The 17,934-nt window shown below is 37.7% G+C and overlaps 2 protein-coding genes across 3 annotated transcripts in view; one reads left to right on the top strand and one right to left on the bottom strand.

The window, feature by feature from the left end:
• The window catches only part of LOC135701176 (zinc finger protein 84-like), a 271,564-nt gene that overhangs the window by 222,156 nt on the left and 31,474 nt on the right, over positions 1–17,934 (top strand). The window lies entirely within an intron of this gene.
• Positions 1–17,934, bottom strand: part of Myo61F (Myosin 61F) — a 177,064-nt gene that overhangs the window by 49,367 nt on the left and 109,763 nt on the right. The window contains exon 1 of one of the 2 annotated variants that reach the window (XM_065221914.1): positions 13,876–14,011. The exons of the other annotated variant lie outside the window; for it this stretch is intronic. The gene's annotated coding sequence lies outside the window, so the exon portion shown is untranslated. Of the gene's footprint in view, positions 1–13,875; positions 14,012–17,934 lie in introns of those variants that run through there. 2 annotated transcript variants of the gene reach the window in all.

Below are 17,934 nucleotides of genomic sequence, written 5' to 3' on the forward strand. Positions count from 1 at the left end.
GGATTTTCTTACGAAAACACTTCACTGTATGCATGCAAACGATTATTTATGCTTTCAGCTTCAATTTGACTATATTTTTATTATTGAGAAAAAGCAATCTAGCAAGGTTTTCTTGAAATGCAACACACGCACTACAAATTGTAGCTGATTTCGAGTTGCCGATAATAGAACAGCAGATTAACATGCAGTTTAAATGGAACGGTTGCCGAAGAAAAACTGGTTGCCGACAATACTCGGTCTCACTAGAGAATATTGGAGCTTTGTAAAAGCGTTTCAAAACAGTTTTTGACAATTCTTTCGACTGAAATTGTTAGAGCAGCTGGCAGCAAAAGATTGTAAACAAACCAATACTGTATATGTGTGCGTTCCTGAGAGAAAAAGGCTATAGAAAGAACGTCGCTGCTTAGGTTGCCGAGAATACGTAGATTCCCCTACTATATAAAAACAATATACGATATCAACGGAAATACCCTAAGCTACAATATGGAACCATTTTTTTTTTTTTTTTTTTGTCTTTATTTTAGAGATTTTTAGCCTGAGGCTAGTTCATCTCTTCAATATGGAACCAATCCCAAGTAACAATTTTGGTTTTATCAGGGTTCTGTAGACGATGATTTAGACTTGTAGAATGCTATAAAACCTCTATAAAGCTTGCAATGTTACTTGGGATGTTTTAAAGTTACCCGCATTATCAAAGATACCCCGTTTTACGGTACGAAAAAGAAGATTTTAATTCTAGCAATAATCTGTATTTGTTTTTGCGTTGTAAAAATCAAGTGAGAAATGCTCGCTGCACATCTCGGACTTAAAGACTAAAAATTCATTTGTTTTACCTGCTCTTTGCATATCTGTAGTAAGCTATGATCCTTATCTATCAATTACTTTAAAGAAAGACAAATTTCAACAACTGAGTGAAAAGTTATTAACAAATGAGCAGTTGGTGTGTACAACTGTGCATGCCAAGCATGCAAATATTGAAACAAATGTACTAGCACATTTTATTTAAATTTGTCATTAAAGTGGTCCTATGAAAACCATCTTTTGCCGATAACTTTTTTATTTCAAATTTATCATTAAAGTCATTTTCTAAAGACTTTTAAAGCTCTTTAAGGTAAATGTTTAATAGAAGAAGTTGTTGTCTGTATCTCTTCTAATAAGAAAGATATACCCAATTATAGTAAAAAATAATAACACATTCAAATTGATTTTTAAATTGAGTTTAAAAAATAACCTATATTATTAAGAATAACATACGTCCTTTCAAATGCCGTAAAAAAACTTTTATTTTGTTTGCCCCAACCAGATATATTATTATTTGAAAAGGGAATATTTTTAGTAGAGAAACGTCAATAACTCTTGATCGGCGAAAGATATCGACATGCTCGGTGCAGCAAAAACATGCGCCTTCAAAAGGCCTAAAAGTAATTTCAAGACACCTTTGCTTAGAAATTTGAAATAAGAAAACCACTTAGAGCAAAACAACTGTTTTTAGAGACACCCTAACTCAATTCTAGAAAATAACTCTAATTCGGTTAATTTAAGAGATACGAAAAAGTTTTTCATTACAAAGTTGCTTGAAATCAGCTCAGCTATAACTTTGCTGGAAAATGTATACCTTAATTTCTTCAAACAAAAAAGTTAGATTTTTGATTTTAACCCAAGTAACCATAGGCACGTTATTTCACCTATTTTGGCTATCTACAGCTGAACAACGGCTATACCAGTATTTGCAAGTTCTGACGAGGCCCGTATATAGCCAAAAAGGCGATATAACGAAGGAAGGAAGGCGTGATCAGAGAATTTATGCCTCAGAACATCCCGGCGGCGCCGACTGGGATTGAACTTAGACCCTTTGAAGTGATAGGCAGTCACGCTTAATACTACACTACCGGCGCCGCTTGGCAAACAGGGTTGAGGAATAGAGGAAATGTCGAGAGTGCAACTGATGTATTATACAATATATTATTTATTATAATTCGGAAAGAAGTAACGGTAAAAAGACGAAGACGTCAAGTTCAACATCCAGTTTGGTTTAACAGGCAAATAAAAAACCTGAAAAAAAACCGTAAGCAAAAAGCACATAAAGTTGACAAGAAGTGCAATAGTCATGATAATATGGAAAACTATTTGAATAGTTCCGATCAACTTTATTTGGCTATGAATATAGCATTTGAGGAGTATGTATAATTTTAAAACATGACATTAAATCCTGTCCCAAAAAACTTTAATCATGTGAAGACCAAATTAAAATCAGACAATTACCTACCTTTCCAGAATGTACTAGGTGGTCCCCTTTTAGCTCGATACACTTATTCCAGCGATTTTTCAACTTCATGATTCCGTCCGAAAAGTAATTTTCCGGAAGTTCTGCAAAATACTCCTCCGCGGCGTCGATGATTTCCTTACGTAAGCTTAATTTTTTATTGATGAGCCATCTTTTGAGGTTTGGGAAGAGATAATAGTCTGAGGGAGCCAAATCGGGCGAATACGGTGGATGCGGAAGCAATTGGAACCGTAAGTCATTGATTTTAGTCGTGGTTGCGATGCTCTTGTGCGCCGGTGCATTGTCTTGCAAAAACAAAAACAAAAATTTCGCTCCATGTGAGGCCGTTTTGCAGGGGTTTCGGCCTTCAATCGCTCCAATAATGCACGACTAAAATATATACGTACCCTAATTAACAAAGCACAAGCAATAAAAAATCTCAAATTGGCCACTAAATACTACAGGGGTGCACCAATAAACAAAAAACAAGTTGCAATAGAAATGAAGAAAAAGCCAATAAACAAATAAAAAGCTTCTTTTAATAATTTGAATGTGAGCGGTAAAAATGGCAAAAAGGGCAATAGTAAATACAATACGCTCAATTAAATAAGGATGAATCTCCACTAAATTAGGAAATTTGAGCACTAAATAACTCACTTTCGTCACCTGCAGTTGAACATATTTTCCCATAAAAGTGGCAAAATGAGCAATACCATATTGAATAACCGCAATAAATAAATCTAAAATGTCCCACACAAAGCGCACAGTTATCACTGTTTTAATCCAATTATGCTGTAAAATCGTGATTATTTCCCCAAGAAAAAAAATGAAAATATCTTTTAAAAACTGAAAAAGTTCCAGGAACCAGGAGATAAATGTATGCTTGAACATGAGGATGAGCCATCGTAAAATATGAATCGTTCTTAAAGAAAAGAAAATAACTCATGCAGGAAAGTAAAAATGAGCAATTAAAAAGGAACACTGCGCAATATAAAATAAAACAAAATTCCAATGATATTCAGGAAATATTCCTTTAAATTGAAAGTTTATGAGCCAATAATCTAGATCAATTTCCATATGGTATATTCAAGACAGCGATAAGTAGTGATACTGTGTCTTGGCTAACAAAGTCGATGTCGATAAAGAAGATTAACGAATGTGGGTCTCATTGAAAAAGGTACCATTAAACAAAATCAAAAGATCACTAAAAACAGCTGTTTGAGCAAAATATACGTCACAAAAGAGCACTAGAAAATGCCATTTGAGCAATATAAAGGTAAAAAAGACACAAAAAGCACAATGAATGTCCCAGGGAAAAATTGAAAAACGCTCAACAAAAAATAAGAAATGAGCAAGAAACGTATAAAATTAGCACTCTGAAAAATAAATTGAGCATTTTATAGGCCATGAAGGTCACTAAGAACGAAAACAATATCTCTTGAAAACCTGCAAATCTACATCGAACCATAGACAAACAGACATAACACTCGCATCTTGTACATCGAACACGCATTTAACGATCAATTTAACACGATTTTACAGCATAATTGGATTAAAACAGTGATAACTGTGCGCTTTGTGTGGGACATTTTAGATTTATTTATTGCGGTTATTCAATATGGTATTGCTCATTTTGCCACTTTCATGGGAAAATATGTTCAACTGCAGGTGACGAAAGTGAGTTATTTAGTGCTCAAATTTCCTAATTTAGTGGAGATTCATCCTTATTTAATTGAGCGTATTGTATTTACTATTGCCCTTTTTGCCATTTTTACCGCTCACATTCAAATTATTAAAAGAAGCTTTTTATTTGTTTATTGGCTTTTTCTTCATTTCTATTGCAACTTGTTTTTTGTTTATTGGTGCACCCCTGTAGTATTTAGTGGCCAATTTGAGATTTTTTATTGCTCATTTCGCTTTTTTTATTGATGATTAATTGTGCTGCCAATAATGCACAGTAATACCATAGAGGTAACTCTAAGACCACTGGGTCCCGAAGAAAATCATTATTATTTTTGGCTCACTCAGTACCAGAACAACGGTCCCAAGCAGTCCCAAGCTATTTCACTCACCCCTGCATGTTCTGCATGAATCCACACACCCCTGATGTTATCTGTCAAACTTTCATAGCGAATCAAAACAAACATAGTGTAGTAATAGAATTTCAACTAGAATAGGGTACGTTAATCGTTTGCTTGGGACCAATAGGCTAGTCAAGTAGTGAGCCAATTTAAAATCGTTAGTTTCGTATTGATTGTTGGTAATACCATAGAGGTAACTCTAAGACAAGTAGGTCCCGAAGAAACGTGCTCAACTTTTTGGCTCACCTCTGGTACTATCTTCGGTCCCAAGCTCGGTCCCAAGCTTGTCGAATCACCCCTCGAAACATAGGAAAAACCAATAACCCCTCATTTTATCTGTCAAACTTTCATAGCGAATCAAAACAAACATTGCGTAGTACTAGAATTTCGACTAGAATAGGGTACGTTAATCGTTTGCTTGGGACCAATAGGCTACTAAAGTGGTGAGCCAATTTAAAATCGTTAGTTTCATATTGATTGTTGGTAATACTCGCTGTGGATGGTTTTTCCTTTTGCGAGGTAGTCCACGAAGAGTATGCCATGACAATACCAGAAAACCGACTCCATAACCTTTCCGACCCATCGAACCTCCCTCGGCCGCTTCGGAGCACTCTGGGGTGTAATAGTGGATCCAGGTTTCATCAACAGTTACCAATCGACGCCAAAAGTCCGCCCGGTTCCGCATCAGCTAGTCCAAACACTCTTTCGAAGTGCTCTCGCGTTCGTGTTTTTGGTCAGGAGTGAGCTTGCGCGGCACCCAGCGGCAGGATAACTTTTTCATATACAGAATCCAGCCCAAAATATGGCGTGGGCGCTCAATACTAATCTTTGCAGTATCTGATAGCTCGCGCACCTTCACTTTCCGGTCAGCCAACACCATTTCATGTATTTTTTGACTTGACGGACTACGGATCAAAGTTGAGTCAACCGGTGGAAACTAATGATTTTAATTTGGCTTACTGCTTGACTAGCCTATTGGTCCCAACCAAATCGATTAACGTATCCCATTCTAGTCGAAAATCTAGTACTTCACTATGTATGTTTTGATTCGCTATGAAAGTTTGACAGATAAAATGAGGGGTTCGTGGATTTTCCTATGTTTCGAGGGGTGAATCGATTAGCTTGGGACCGAAGAGCTTGGGACCGAAGAGAGTACCAGAGCTGAGCCAAAAAGTTGAGCACGTTTCTTCGGGACCTACAAGTCTTAGAGTTACCTCTATGGTTGAGTTGCGGCCACGACGAAACTCTCGAAACCAATATTTGACGGTGTAATCGCACGGAGCATTAGCCCTATGATATTTATCCAACTTTTCTTTTGTTTCCTTCGCCGTTTTACCTCTCAAAAATAATGTTTTATTAGAGAACGCAAATCGTTTTTATCCATACTCAACATGATGCCAAACACATCAACAACAATCAACTGTCAAAACAAAACTAAAGACAGTATCGCTCTGAAATATGCCTAAATATGAACGGACTACAAAGGACCATAACCTTTTTTGCAGTAGCAGCGCATTCTGACGGTCTCCTCAAAATATCTATTCAATCTTCCCTAAGTTTTCTCCATAAATACCCGTAGGATCATGCTTCGATCCCCTCAGAGTTTTCATGGAATGATCTCAGAATTAGGAATGATTCAAAAAATTTGCTTAGTAGTTATGCTAAAATAATCTTTTAAAATTTCTTCTCACCTTGAAGTTCTCCTAAGAATTAACTTGAAGCTCTTTATCCGCAGAACTGTCTAGCAGCATTCCATAGATTTCGCTTGGAGTTCTCCTAAAACAGTCATTCCATAACAGAACGGTATAGTGTTTTTCAGAAATTTGTAAAAATTGGTAGTTTTGTTCCTTATCGCAAAATATTAGACCCGTATTTTTATTTTGTCACTAAGGTGACCATTCTCATGTAAACGGTGTCCAAAAAATTTTTTTTTTTTCAAAAATGACTTTCTTCAAAAATTTACAACTTTTGAACCACCGATTTCAATCAGGGTTGCTGCCACTCACTTGCTATAAAAAATATTTTTCGGAATTATGAAATCATTAGATGTTATAATGGTTATTAGTACTTGAAGGTTAAAAGAAGGGGTCGTGAAATATGTATTTGACACATAAAACCTGTCAATATTGCTTTCAGTGCGTCACAATCAGCGCTTTTACGAATCGTGAGCGCTCACTCTGAGTGAACTCTCACGAATTATAAGATAGCTGATTGTGACGCTCTCAAAGTGAAGTTGACAGGTTTTTTTAGTCAAACACACTGTTAACCCTCTTCTTGGTACTTGCAAGAACAACATATAATTTTATCATCCAATGATTTCATTATTCCAAAAAACAATTTTTTATAGCAAGTGAGTGGAATTAACCTTGATTTCAATGATCAAAATATCAAATGAAAGGTAATTAAAAATACTTTTTAATGAAAATATAGTAATATTTAAAAAATGAGATCCATTCTTATTTCAATTTCTGATCCTAGACTACCATGAAATTTATAGAGGCCAGAATAAAAAAAAATACCCTAAAACTATGTCAGAGGCAAAGTTTCAGAGAAAAATAACGTTTCACGGACAAGGTTGGTTCAAAAAAAATCGCTATTTTGCCTGGAACTGCTCTATTTTGATATTTATGAAAAATTTATCCAAGCTTAGATTATTCTTTTTATAACGTCTATAGTTTTGAAAATTTTCTGAAGCCCTTTAAAAGTTTCATGTTTCACAACTCATGCTTTTGGAATTATTAGCAAATCTCACAGCCTTAAAGATTCTGCTTAGACCGGAATCTCGTAAATTTGCCTCGGATCTCAATTAATTCATTTTCAAAATACCTAAAACAATTTTAATTTGTGCTTTATGGCATATTATTATTCATCTCAGTAAATTTCACAGACTTTGAAAAATATCTATGAAATTTAAAATACCGAAGACATTTAAAAGCATTCGAAATCGCGTACATAAAATATGTAAATTGTAGTAGGTACTTGGGTTATTTAAACATAAAAAAAATATTTAAAACACTTGAACTTCTGAAATTTTCATAATTTTGAAAATTTATTAAGTTGTTGTAAAGCCTGTCCACGTTAAATTTCGGACAGTTTTCTTTCAGTGTAGGTTTTGAAATATTTCACGAACCGCTGAAACGTTTCACTTATATGACAGCTGAAGCTCTCCACTTTATTTCTTGCCAAGAGAAAGTAGACAATACGGGGGCGAAAACGAACCACTTTTCTGTCAAACGCGAACCAGCTCGTAATTGGCCGATTTGAAGTGCGTAAGATAGATATAGATAGAGATAGAGATTAAAGAGTAAGAAGCCAGTTGTCTCCACTTAGATTTCTTGGCACAACATGTTTACATTCTTGTTCAGTTTGATAAAAGGACGTCGGATCAAGTAGGAATGGAAGTACGCAAACGCATTTTGTACGATCGGCAGCAAAATCCAACGTTGTCGGTACGCGATCTAGCCAAAAAGTTAAAACTGCCGCAGAGTACCGTGTTTAGTGTGTGCAAATCGTTTGACCAGCGCTTAACTGTAGATCGGAAAGTTGGAAGCGTAACAAATCGAAAAGTATGCTCTCGACAAATGGACCAGAAGGTGGTAGCCATTATTGAGAAACATCCAAACCTTTCAGTTCGTAATGTGGTACGCAAAGTTGGAAAATCAAAATTATATGTATAAATAATGAAGCAGAGGCATGGGCTGAAGGCGTACAAATTGGAAAAGGTGCCCAATTGTAATGATAAACAAAATTTCACTGCAAAAAGTCGTGCTAAGAAGCTTTTTCCTCAGTTTTTTTAAGACAACAAAACATACGTGCTCGAAGGCTTTCAACAGCTTCCGGGTTTGGCTTTTTATACTGCAATATAAAGGAATGCCGTTGCCGAGTGTTTCCGGAAAAAGAAGCTTTCGAAATCCACCAAAAATTATTTGGTTTAATATATGTAGTTGCGGTTGGAAATCCAAAAATTTCATCTCTACCGGCACTATCAACAAAGATGTGTACGAGAAAGAATGGTTGCAAATGCGGTTGCTATCATTCATCAGAAGCCACGACACTCCAGCTCTTGTCACTATGCAAAATCCGTCCTGGAATGGTATAATGCACAAGAGGTCAAATACGTGCCAATCAATCCGCCAAACTGTCAAGAGGAGATGGAGGCACGCCGTCACTAACCAAGTAACAATTTTGGTTTTATGAGAGTTCTGGAGATTTTTAGACTTGTAGCATGCTTTAAAACCTCTATAAAACTTGCAATGTTACTTGGGTAAGGTATTTGAGCATACTGTGCGGCGAGTATCCCACAGAAAGTTCGAAAATTTTACAGGCAAAATAATTAACATTAAGGTGAAAGTTAATGCTTTTCCGTTGATACTGTATCCACACTGAAATGACAGTCCTACAAATGCTCAGGGAAGTCTTGCCATAGTTCAGGGAAGTTCTGCCGAAGTTCAGGGAAGGGCTGCTGAAGTTCAGGGAAGTCCTTTCATTTCAATTCTTGGAAATCAGGGAAGTCCTGATGAAGTTCAGGGAACACATGTCGAAGTTCAGGGAAGGCCTGCCGAACCTCAGGGAAGTCTTGCCGTAGTTCAGGAAGTCCTTTCATTTCAATTCTTGGAAATAAGGGAACTCCTGCTGAAGTTTCCAACACGACTTAGAAATACTCTCAATTTAGAAATATTTTTACCACAGACAAACAGATATAACACATTGAATATTTCCCACTGTAAAACATCGTCGCTAAAACATTACCGCCATGTGTTGAGTACACTGTGGTGGGCACTACACTGAACAGATGGCGGTAGTGTGTAAACGTCAAACGCAAGGGAATTGACTATGCGCGCCACCGGTGGCGGTACTACCAACTGCGATACTTTTAAATTGTCCGTTAAATGCTTCTTCGATGAATAACTTGCGAGTGTTATGTCTGTTTGTCTGTGTTTTGACTATTTATTTTAAAGCACTTTCATAATACAGTTCTTGCGATAACGCATAGATGACATTACCGAATAGCATCCGTTTTCAATCATAGATAATTTTCGCAAAATATTTCGAATTGAAATACCAAAAGATATCTTACAATATGCATCAACTATTGGGAATAAAAAATGTCACGCGCGAGCTTGATCCTGCTGATGGTTTTTCTTGCTAATTCATTCATTTTTTCGCTTCTACTAGGGTCACGCACATTAGATCCGTTTGCGTTGCGTTGACGTATATTTGACACTTAGACAATAGATTTAGCTGTCACTTTGCCGCAACGAGTCCGATCCGGATCTAATGTGCGTGGGCCTTCTCTGTTTTGTGGGAGCGTTTCAAATCACATTGATCTTCAACCTGGAGCATGCTTACGCACAGATACATGCAAAAGTCAGTTGATTGCTTAGGAAAACGAAATCTAATGCTTGGAAATGCGTTACAAAAAAATGGTTTGCATTGATATAATGCATTTTACAGGTATGTTGTCTTCGGATAAAATGTTCCTAACAATATTTTGAAACGATCTACGGTAGTGAAATATGACCTTTTATACGAAATACTTGTGTAATTGATGAGCAAAGTTAGCAAAAATGGCTTTCAGAAAATTTAAACAATAAATCAATCTTGTCAAAATTGCTAGAGATAGCAATTTCAGTTCTTTAATTTTGCACGGAAGAGTTTTTTTTGGATTGAGCGCTGCGTTATTTTGTGAAAAATCGATGAAGTGAGTCATTCTAAAACGATCCACTTTCACCTTAAGAGGTAGCATTCTCCCTGTATCCCTCTTCAATAATTTTATTATTAGGAATAATGACAATAAACATTATAAGTCTAGCAAGATATCCCAAGTAACAATTCAGTAACCATTTGTCATTCACTCTGATGTATGGTGGTTTTATAACGGCAATGAACAATCCATTCAGTTTTAGCAGGTCCTGCTTAGTAATTCAGCTTTTTGCTGTTTTAAAAACCTTTTATAGTCTGGCAAGAAAGTAAAAAACTGTCTTGTTTTAGAAATAAATTTAAAACAGTTATCAATCCCTCCTTAAAACTGTTTTGTAATTCAAGCATAAACGTTACTAGCAATTGTTTGTTAATGTCTTGATAAAATACTTTATAAACGTGTTCTATCATTTTAAAAGCAACCATAAAACCATTAAGTTTTGCATTGCGACAAAAAGCATTTATTGTTGCTTTTTAGGCTTTTGAAAGTACATCATTAACGCACCAATTACTCTGTTTACAAATTGAGCTTAAAATATGGTTCCTCATAGTTAATAAATGCCAAATTTATGACAAGGAAATCTCAAGGATAGACGAAGTAGGATGAAAAATTCAATTCGATTTCAGCAAAATTTACTTCTTTAGAAGAGCCAGCACACCATCAACGACTGACCATTTGGCGGAGAAGAGTAAAGTGAGCGTGGCCCTCGAATTCATAAAACATTGTCGAAAGCTTAAAAACATACCAGCCTTCTCCAGATCTTGCGAATAGACGATAATCAAAATAACAACCGACAGCAAACCGCTGAAACTGTTAGTTAGCAGAGATTAGCTGGTTTCAGATCTTTCTTCTTCTTCTTCGCATTTCAAGCTTATTGCATATCGCATATTAGCTTATTGCGTGCTCTCAACTTAGTGTTCTAGATGCACTTCCACAGTTATTAATTGAGAGCTTTCGATGCCTGTACCATTTTTGCATTGGTATAATTGTGTGGCAAGTCCAATCATACTTCTATGCCCAGGGAAGTCGAGCAATTTTCCAACCCGAAAAATTCCTAGACCGGACCGGGGAATTGAACCCAGCCACCTCCAGCATGGTCTTGCTTTGTAGCTGCGCCTTTACCGACTGAGCTAAGGGAGGCCCCAGATCCATGCAGCGATTTTATTCGGCGAAAGAATCAACTCTTAACCATCGTAACCATCCGGAAGAAGGGGATCTTTTTCGGGAACGATTGTGTTTTCCAGCTGTTCGAAATGCGAAATGTTGTAAAACAGTATCGCAAACTATCTGAGTAACTGCTCCCAATCCATCGGGAGAAAATCGCCTGGAAGAATCCTGGATCTCACAGCGCAACTATCGAAAGATAAACAAACTTTGACGTTTAACTTTTTGCAGGCAACTTTGCCTCCATAAATGCTGCCAAGCAAAATGGCTTTAGATAAATACAATTCAGCCTGCAAGTTTTCTTCATAAAAGCCATTTTAAAACCTTATTAATTTGTCAAGGAATTCTTGAAAGCAAAACAACTTTTTCGCAAATGACCCATGTAAATCAACTTTTATGCCACCCATGTTGCAATTAGTTTGCTTGTTTTTTTACAATCTTCGATTTTCAATCAATATTTCCTTAGATATAACTATATTTTGGTAAATTTAGCAATTTATATGGAAATTACTATAGGAAAACCAAATGTTTTGTTCATATTCATCTAACAATTTACCATACCGCTCTGCTTAAAAAAATGATAACTGAGCTAGTAGAAAATTTTCTCAGCTACAACTTTGTCTTAAACCACTTTTCAATATAATGTAAGCATCAAAAGTTATCAATAATTCAAGCCACTAATGTCTTCCGATTATGCTCAATCAACTGTTCAGCAGGCAACATTGGTGTTTCTGGCGCTTGGAATAGAGCACAAAAATCATGGCTACTATGTCACACTGCAAGATACAGTGTTGCTCACAAAATAGCTGCTTGATCATGCCATAAGATTATCAATCTCTTAAACAATTAATAACTATTTTATTTGACGTTTAACTCAACAACTTTATTCTGCTAAGTTGAAGCTGAGAAAATTTTCCATAAGTATAGCTTTTGAATGTTTGAACAGTGCAATATGGAATAAGGGTTAGAAGACAATGAACAAAAAGTTTGGATTTCCTATAGTAATTTCCATATAAACTTCAAATGGTTTGTGCCAAGTCAGTTTCTTTTCAAATGATTTCAAATTTTGGGAGACTAATCAGGACCCGATTTGGAACCATTTGAGCACTGTGGAGCGAAAATGTCAAAATTTGCATCAGTCTAATGCATAGCCTGGACCAGGGTTTTATGAATGTTGTTTTATAGTTGCTTTGTAGTATTTCATAAAACTTAAAATGTTACTTGGGATAAATAGATTTTTTGGCAGTTTTACCTTAAAATCAGTTTTTGAACTTTTGGGCATTATAAATCTCAACTATTCGATTCGACATGTTCTACAAAGATTTCTGTAGACAGCAATATTGCAATTCACTTCATTTGCATGGTAAAGCTATTTTAAATTAAAATTTCACAAATGTTCAAGGCAAAGCTCCTAGGCGCATAAACTCATGCATGAGATTTTTAGTTTGAGTTTTTCCGAACACTACCAGACCCTGGTTTTAACAACAGGGCATTTTAGATGTGACAACTGTCATCAACCACTAATAATTAATCCTACAAAGAACAGAGTTGCTATTGATGTTCCTATTACTTTAAAAACATCGTCCACTAAATTGCATTACATAACCTTCAATTCTCATGACCGAATAAGATGTCACTTTATCTGTCAGCACTTGACGCTAATCTCCTGCGACCAATTACTGATTATTAGCCAATCAAACTCGTGCTAAACGTCGTCGTTCACCTATTCTTTTCGAAAAATCGAAAAAACCAACAACAACATCAGCAAAGCCAAAGCAAACACACTCAAAGACTGCCAATCGATGCGATGAATGGCTAGACAATTGTTTCGAATTTTCATTACCTACCTGCTGATAAACGGAGATTAGACGAGCTATATTGGCTTACCGTTGAGCAGTTTGAAAATCGATTGAATTTGAAGTGTTTCAGCAGTAATTCTACAGGTTATAAGTTAGGGTTGTGTGGTTTGCTGGTTGGTATATTCAAGTCAAGGGTGATTTCTCGGAATATTTACCCACCAGAAGATAAATTGAGATGAGTCACAAATCGTGGTTACAAATTTGTTTACATCACCGTAATTTCGAAGGTTAAGGACTAATTCGAACTGGTCATAAATTTATAACGGCTCAAAAAATCAGTATTCATTTTGGATTGATCTGTCCAAAAATGACGAATTTGAAAAGTAAACGTTCAATGCCACCTGACTTCATGGTGGTCGATGATTCATCGTAAATATGTGTAATCTGTTTTGATCCGAAGACCAGCATCAGGGATTCCGTCTTTTAACGATCCGTATTGACATCATCCGAGCCTAGCGCTTAATTCACACTGTTGCATGTTCGGTCAGGAAGGTGTGCAAAACGAGCTGCTGAGATCATTTGCATGAAACCGGCCGGTTGTTATTGAAATATTGTTGCTTTGCATCAAAATACGCATCCATTGCCGATGCAAATGATGCGAACTTCACCGATGACTCATTTAAATTTGTAATATCGTTTGTTTAGCGGAGAAATTGATGGGATCGACCATCACAGGTTTTTCACTTGCTCAATGCCACATCATCATTACTTTAATTTTTCCTTGCAGTCGAGCCCACCCAGGAAATAAATATGCAAAATTTGATAAGGCTTCGAAACTTTCCACTACTACCTCACTGACTCACTCACCTTGATATAGTAGGCACAGCTCAAGGGTGCAACACGATAGGTCAAAAACCAAACCCCGATAGAATAATCACTTCCGAAACCTGTGAATCGTCGTCACCGCGGTCGTGGTTCTTCTTCGAAATCAATTGTGGAACTGTGTTCTAGGTGCACTTTTTGCCAATAAAACCCGCTACACTTTCCCCTATCAGTGCGAGCCGAAGCCGTTATCAGCCCATTACGCCACCGACCGCCATCAGCCGACCACCACCATGACTCCTTCCATCGAGTGACAGGGTCACTGTTACTGGTGGGATGTACAAGGGAATCCGGGGATTCCACGTGAAAGAGTGACAGAGGTCCAGGCGAGGGGCTGGTCGATTGTAATTTTCTACCACGTATTGATTTAATGTAGTTTTTGATGTCTAATAATACGTGATCAAATCTCTAACATAAAGACATTTTCAAAAATGTTATGATTCAAAATTGTGAAAATATGTTTTCCGTAAAACCCCATAAAGTTTGATTGTCTAAAATCGCAATTGAATGGCGCTCAGAATTTGTTAACACCCCTACACAGATGCGTAACGCCATCGGACCAGTTAAACAAATTCAAAATGAGTGCCGTGAAATTGCGATTTTAACTATTCAAACTAACGGGGTTCTACGGTATTAATGTTAAAAGCATCTATAAACAAATACCATCGGTGAACCCCTCGAACACACCCACCTCCCCCCCGAGTGCGGCACTTTATCGCACATTGCTGCTGGCGCGTAGGCCGTGTCTCACGTTATCTTTATGGCTTACCAATAATATCATTATCGGAATGTGACAAATATTGATACTTGCTTTCGCTGGGTGGTGTGTGAGCGAGACGTTTGAATCAATTATGGTAGAAACATTAATTGAGTGCAGTTTTTTTTTGTTTACCTGTATGTTTGTTAATGTATGCGATACGGATGTAAGGTGTTGACATGGAGGCTTCCCTTAGCTCAGCTATAAAGCGAGACCATGCTGGAGGCGGCTGGTTTTTCTGGTTTTTAAATGCTCGATTAAAAGAAAAACGTCAAGTTGAAATCGACCAAATTTTGATTGTAACACCCTTTAATTCAGGTACAGATACCTTTCAAAGGCATTAAGAAATTTTAGCATTCCAATTTTCGCTGGGCGCTCTTGAGGTGGAGAAATATTGCTACGCTCCTAGTGATAAAAACAAGCGCTTGAAACAAATTCCTCCGAATTAAAAAAGAAATGCTTATTGCCTCTAGCACACTAAATTTACTTGAGAAAACCCTGGAGAAAACATATTCCAAGCATTTATAAAAAAAATAGCATGTGAGTATAAGGTTAGTTTCTTCGTTTTCGTGGTACATATTAGAGATCCCCAGAACAATTTCATTAATTTAAGAAAATATCAGATAGATGTTCTAATAAATTCAGGTAACTCCAGAAATAAATTGTGAAGCTCCGAGCTCTTTAGATCAATTCGGAATACCTCACTGATGTTCCAAGAACTTTAGTGAATATCCGAAGCGTTCAGAGAAGTTTCAAATTTTTAGGAAAGCTCCAGAACTATGCGAAGATGAAAGATCTTTAAACCTTCCTAGTGAATTTAGGGTCTTTTTTTACCCGGCGTCACTTTAAAACAGGCCATTTAGGATACCTGGTACCGGTTCCGATAGGGCGCAAATAGACGAAGTGTCCAAAACCTCGTATACTGATACCGTCCGGCGGCTCCGGCTCAAAATGTATGATTTTTCTTTTAGGAGTAAACAAACATCATGGCATGGACCGGGATTGGAACATTTGACAGTTGTTGTTATTCACATCGTCGTGATTGTGCGCTGCTAAATTTGTCGATTTTTTATCACACGGGCTATCGTTATTCGTTTTTTTCCGTTGGGTATACCTGTAATATTGTACTGGTTGTTAGTGGAAAGTGCAGTTCGTTGCGATAATCGTCTAATTAGAGCATATTTTGTGTTGTGAAAACAGTGAAAACGTTATCGAATCAGTCATATTGTAGTGTATACTTTCTAGCATTGGGCCATCTTGAGAATCCAATTCCTCTTTGCGTATTAGAGCATCTCCAAAGCTGTTTCTAAATCACTTTTGGAAACTGAGTCAGCATGACTTCCGCCTGTGACCAATGCGCGAAACCAGTTAAAGGCGATGAAGAATCCGTCTCCTGCATGGCTTTTTTGCGACAGAATGATTCACCTAAAGTGCGGGTGCAGTTTCGAACGCCTTTGGATACGGTTGTGTTTTAAGTTTGTTCTCTGTTTTGTGCGTGCGTTCGCTCTCATAGTTTTCGGCTGCCATTTCCGGATTATCGCTGGCGCTCTGCCTCCCGGACGTTTATACGTGTGTGATTGGTAGTTTTCTCGCTTTCCGGGATGTTTTAGAATAGAGAAAGAAAACGTGATTCAACATGTTTGCAAGCATCAGAAGAGATGTCGCGATCTGCGTTGTTTGATTTTCTCCCGGACCAGAAATTAGTGGCATCGCGAGTGATAATTTTTAATTTCAGTTTATTTACGCGCTGCAAGGTGCGTGAAAGAGCTCGGCACAATCGGTGTTGATGTTGGCTCGCTTGTAACTTTTTTTGTTGTGTTTTCGAAAGAAATTGATCGAAATTGTACCAAAAGTGCTTCTGAACGTGTTTCGCAGTTGGATGTGGTGAAATTCGTGAATTCGCGGTTTATGTTCAGTGAAAATTCCGTGTCACAAAATTGCTCACCGAGTGTCCTTTATTTGCCGTTCGACGACGACGGGTTTGCGAGAGAAAAATAAGCATCGGGAATTTGCTCCCGGATGTATTGATTTGGTGATTAACGTTCCAGTTGAAGATTGTTCTTATACATATCTCGATTGCATTTGCGGGCAGATGAGTTGGTCGCCGGTAAGGGCCAGTAAGTGCTGCCAGCAGATGAATCAAGATGTATTCGAAACAAAATTGATAAGAAATGTCCAGTCAAATCGATTTAATACAGTTGAACAAATTTCAAAACTATATACGTGCCAGATTTGGAAATAATATTTTTTGGATCTGGAAGTGTGTTTATGATACCATTACACATTTGATAAAGGTAGAGTGAACATGCGGGGCTTATTGTAAGTAAAAGTGACCTCGGAGTGGTCGTGAATTACCAGGCATTCTGAAATGGGTCACTGGAGCTGCAATAGAGCTAACACCTTCTAACTCCCGGACTAAACCTGCTTTAATTTAAGGGTAATAAAAAGCAGTTTTCTTCCATAATAACACTGCCGCACAGTGGGGGTTAGATTGTACACACACACACACACACACACACACACACACACACACACACACACACACACACACACACACACACACACACACACACACACACACAGACACACAGACACACACACACACACACACACACACACACACACACATACACACACACACACACACACACACACACACACACACACACACACACACACACACACACACACACACACACACACACACACACACACACACACACACACACACACACACACACACACACACACACACACACATACATACACACACACACACACACACACACACACACACACAAACACACAAACACACACACACACACACACACACACACACACACACACACACACACACACACACACACACACACTCACACACACACACACACACACACACACACACACACACACACACACACACACACACACACACACACACACACACAGACATGGGCTACAAATGGTGAGTTGACAACCTAGCTCTGGTTCTCACAAGTTCCTACATCACGCCTCCCCGTGGTGTAGCCTGGGCAATGTTGTCCTTCTGACAATAGCAAAGTGAGGGGGTGCGACGCGAACACTGGCGCGGTAACCATAACACGGCGATAGAGGAAATGCTTCGTCAACCCGCAGGAGTGCCAACCGGCACATTAGGATCGACGCCAGTAAGATCCTTATTACGGCATACTGGATACGGCATGGAACTATGGACACGACACGGTACAATGGATTGGATACCACGCTACAGGGCTGACAGTCGTGCTATTCTGCTTCCTAAGTAAAGA

The sequence above is a fragment of the Ochlerotatus camptorhynchus genome, unplaced genomic scaffold (assembly GCF_037179485.1).
Source record: "Ochlerotatus camptorhynchus isolate MF236.1 unplaced genomic scaffold, CSIRO-AGI_Acam_v1.1 ptg000150l, whole genome shotgun sequence".
In the NCBI taxonomy this organism is placed as follows: Eukaryota; Metazoa; Arthropoda; class Insecta; order Diptera; family Culicidae; genus Ochlerotatus; species Ochlerotatus camptorhynchus.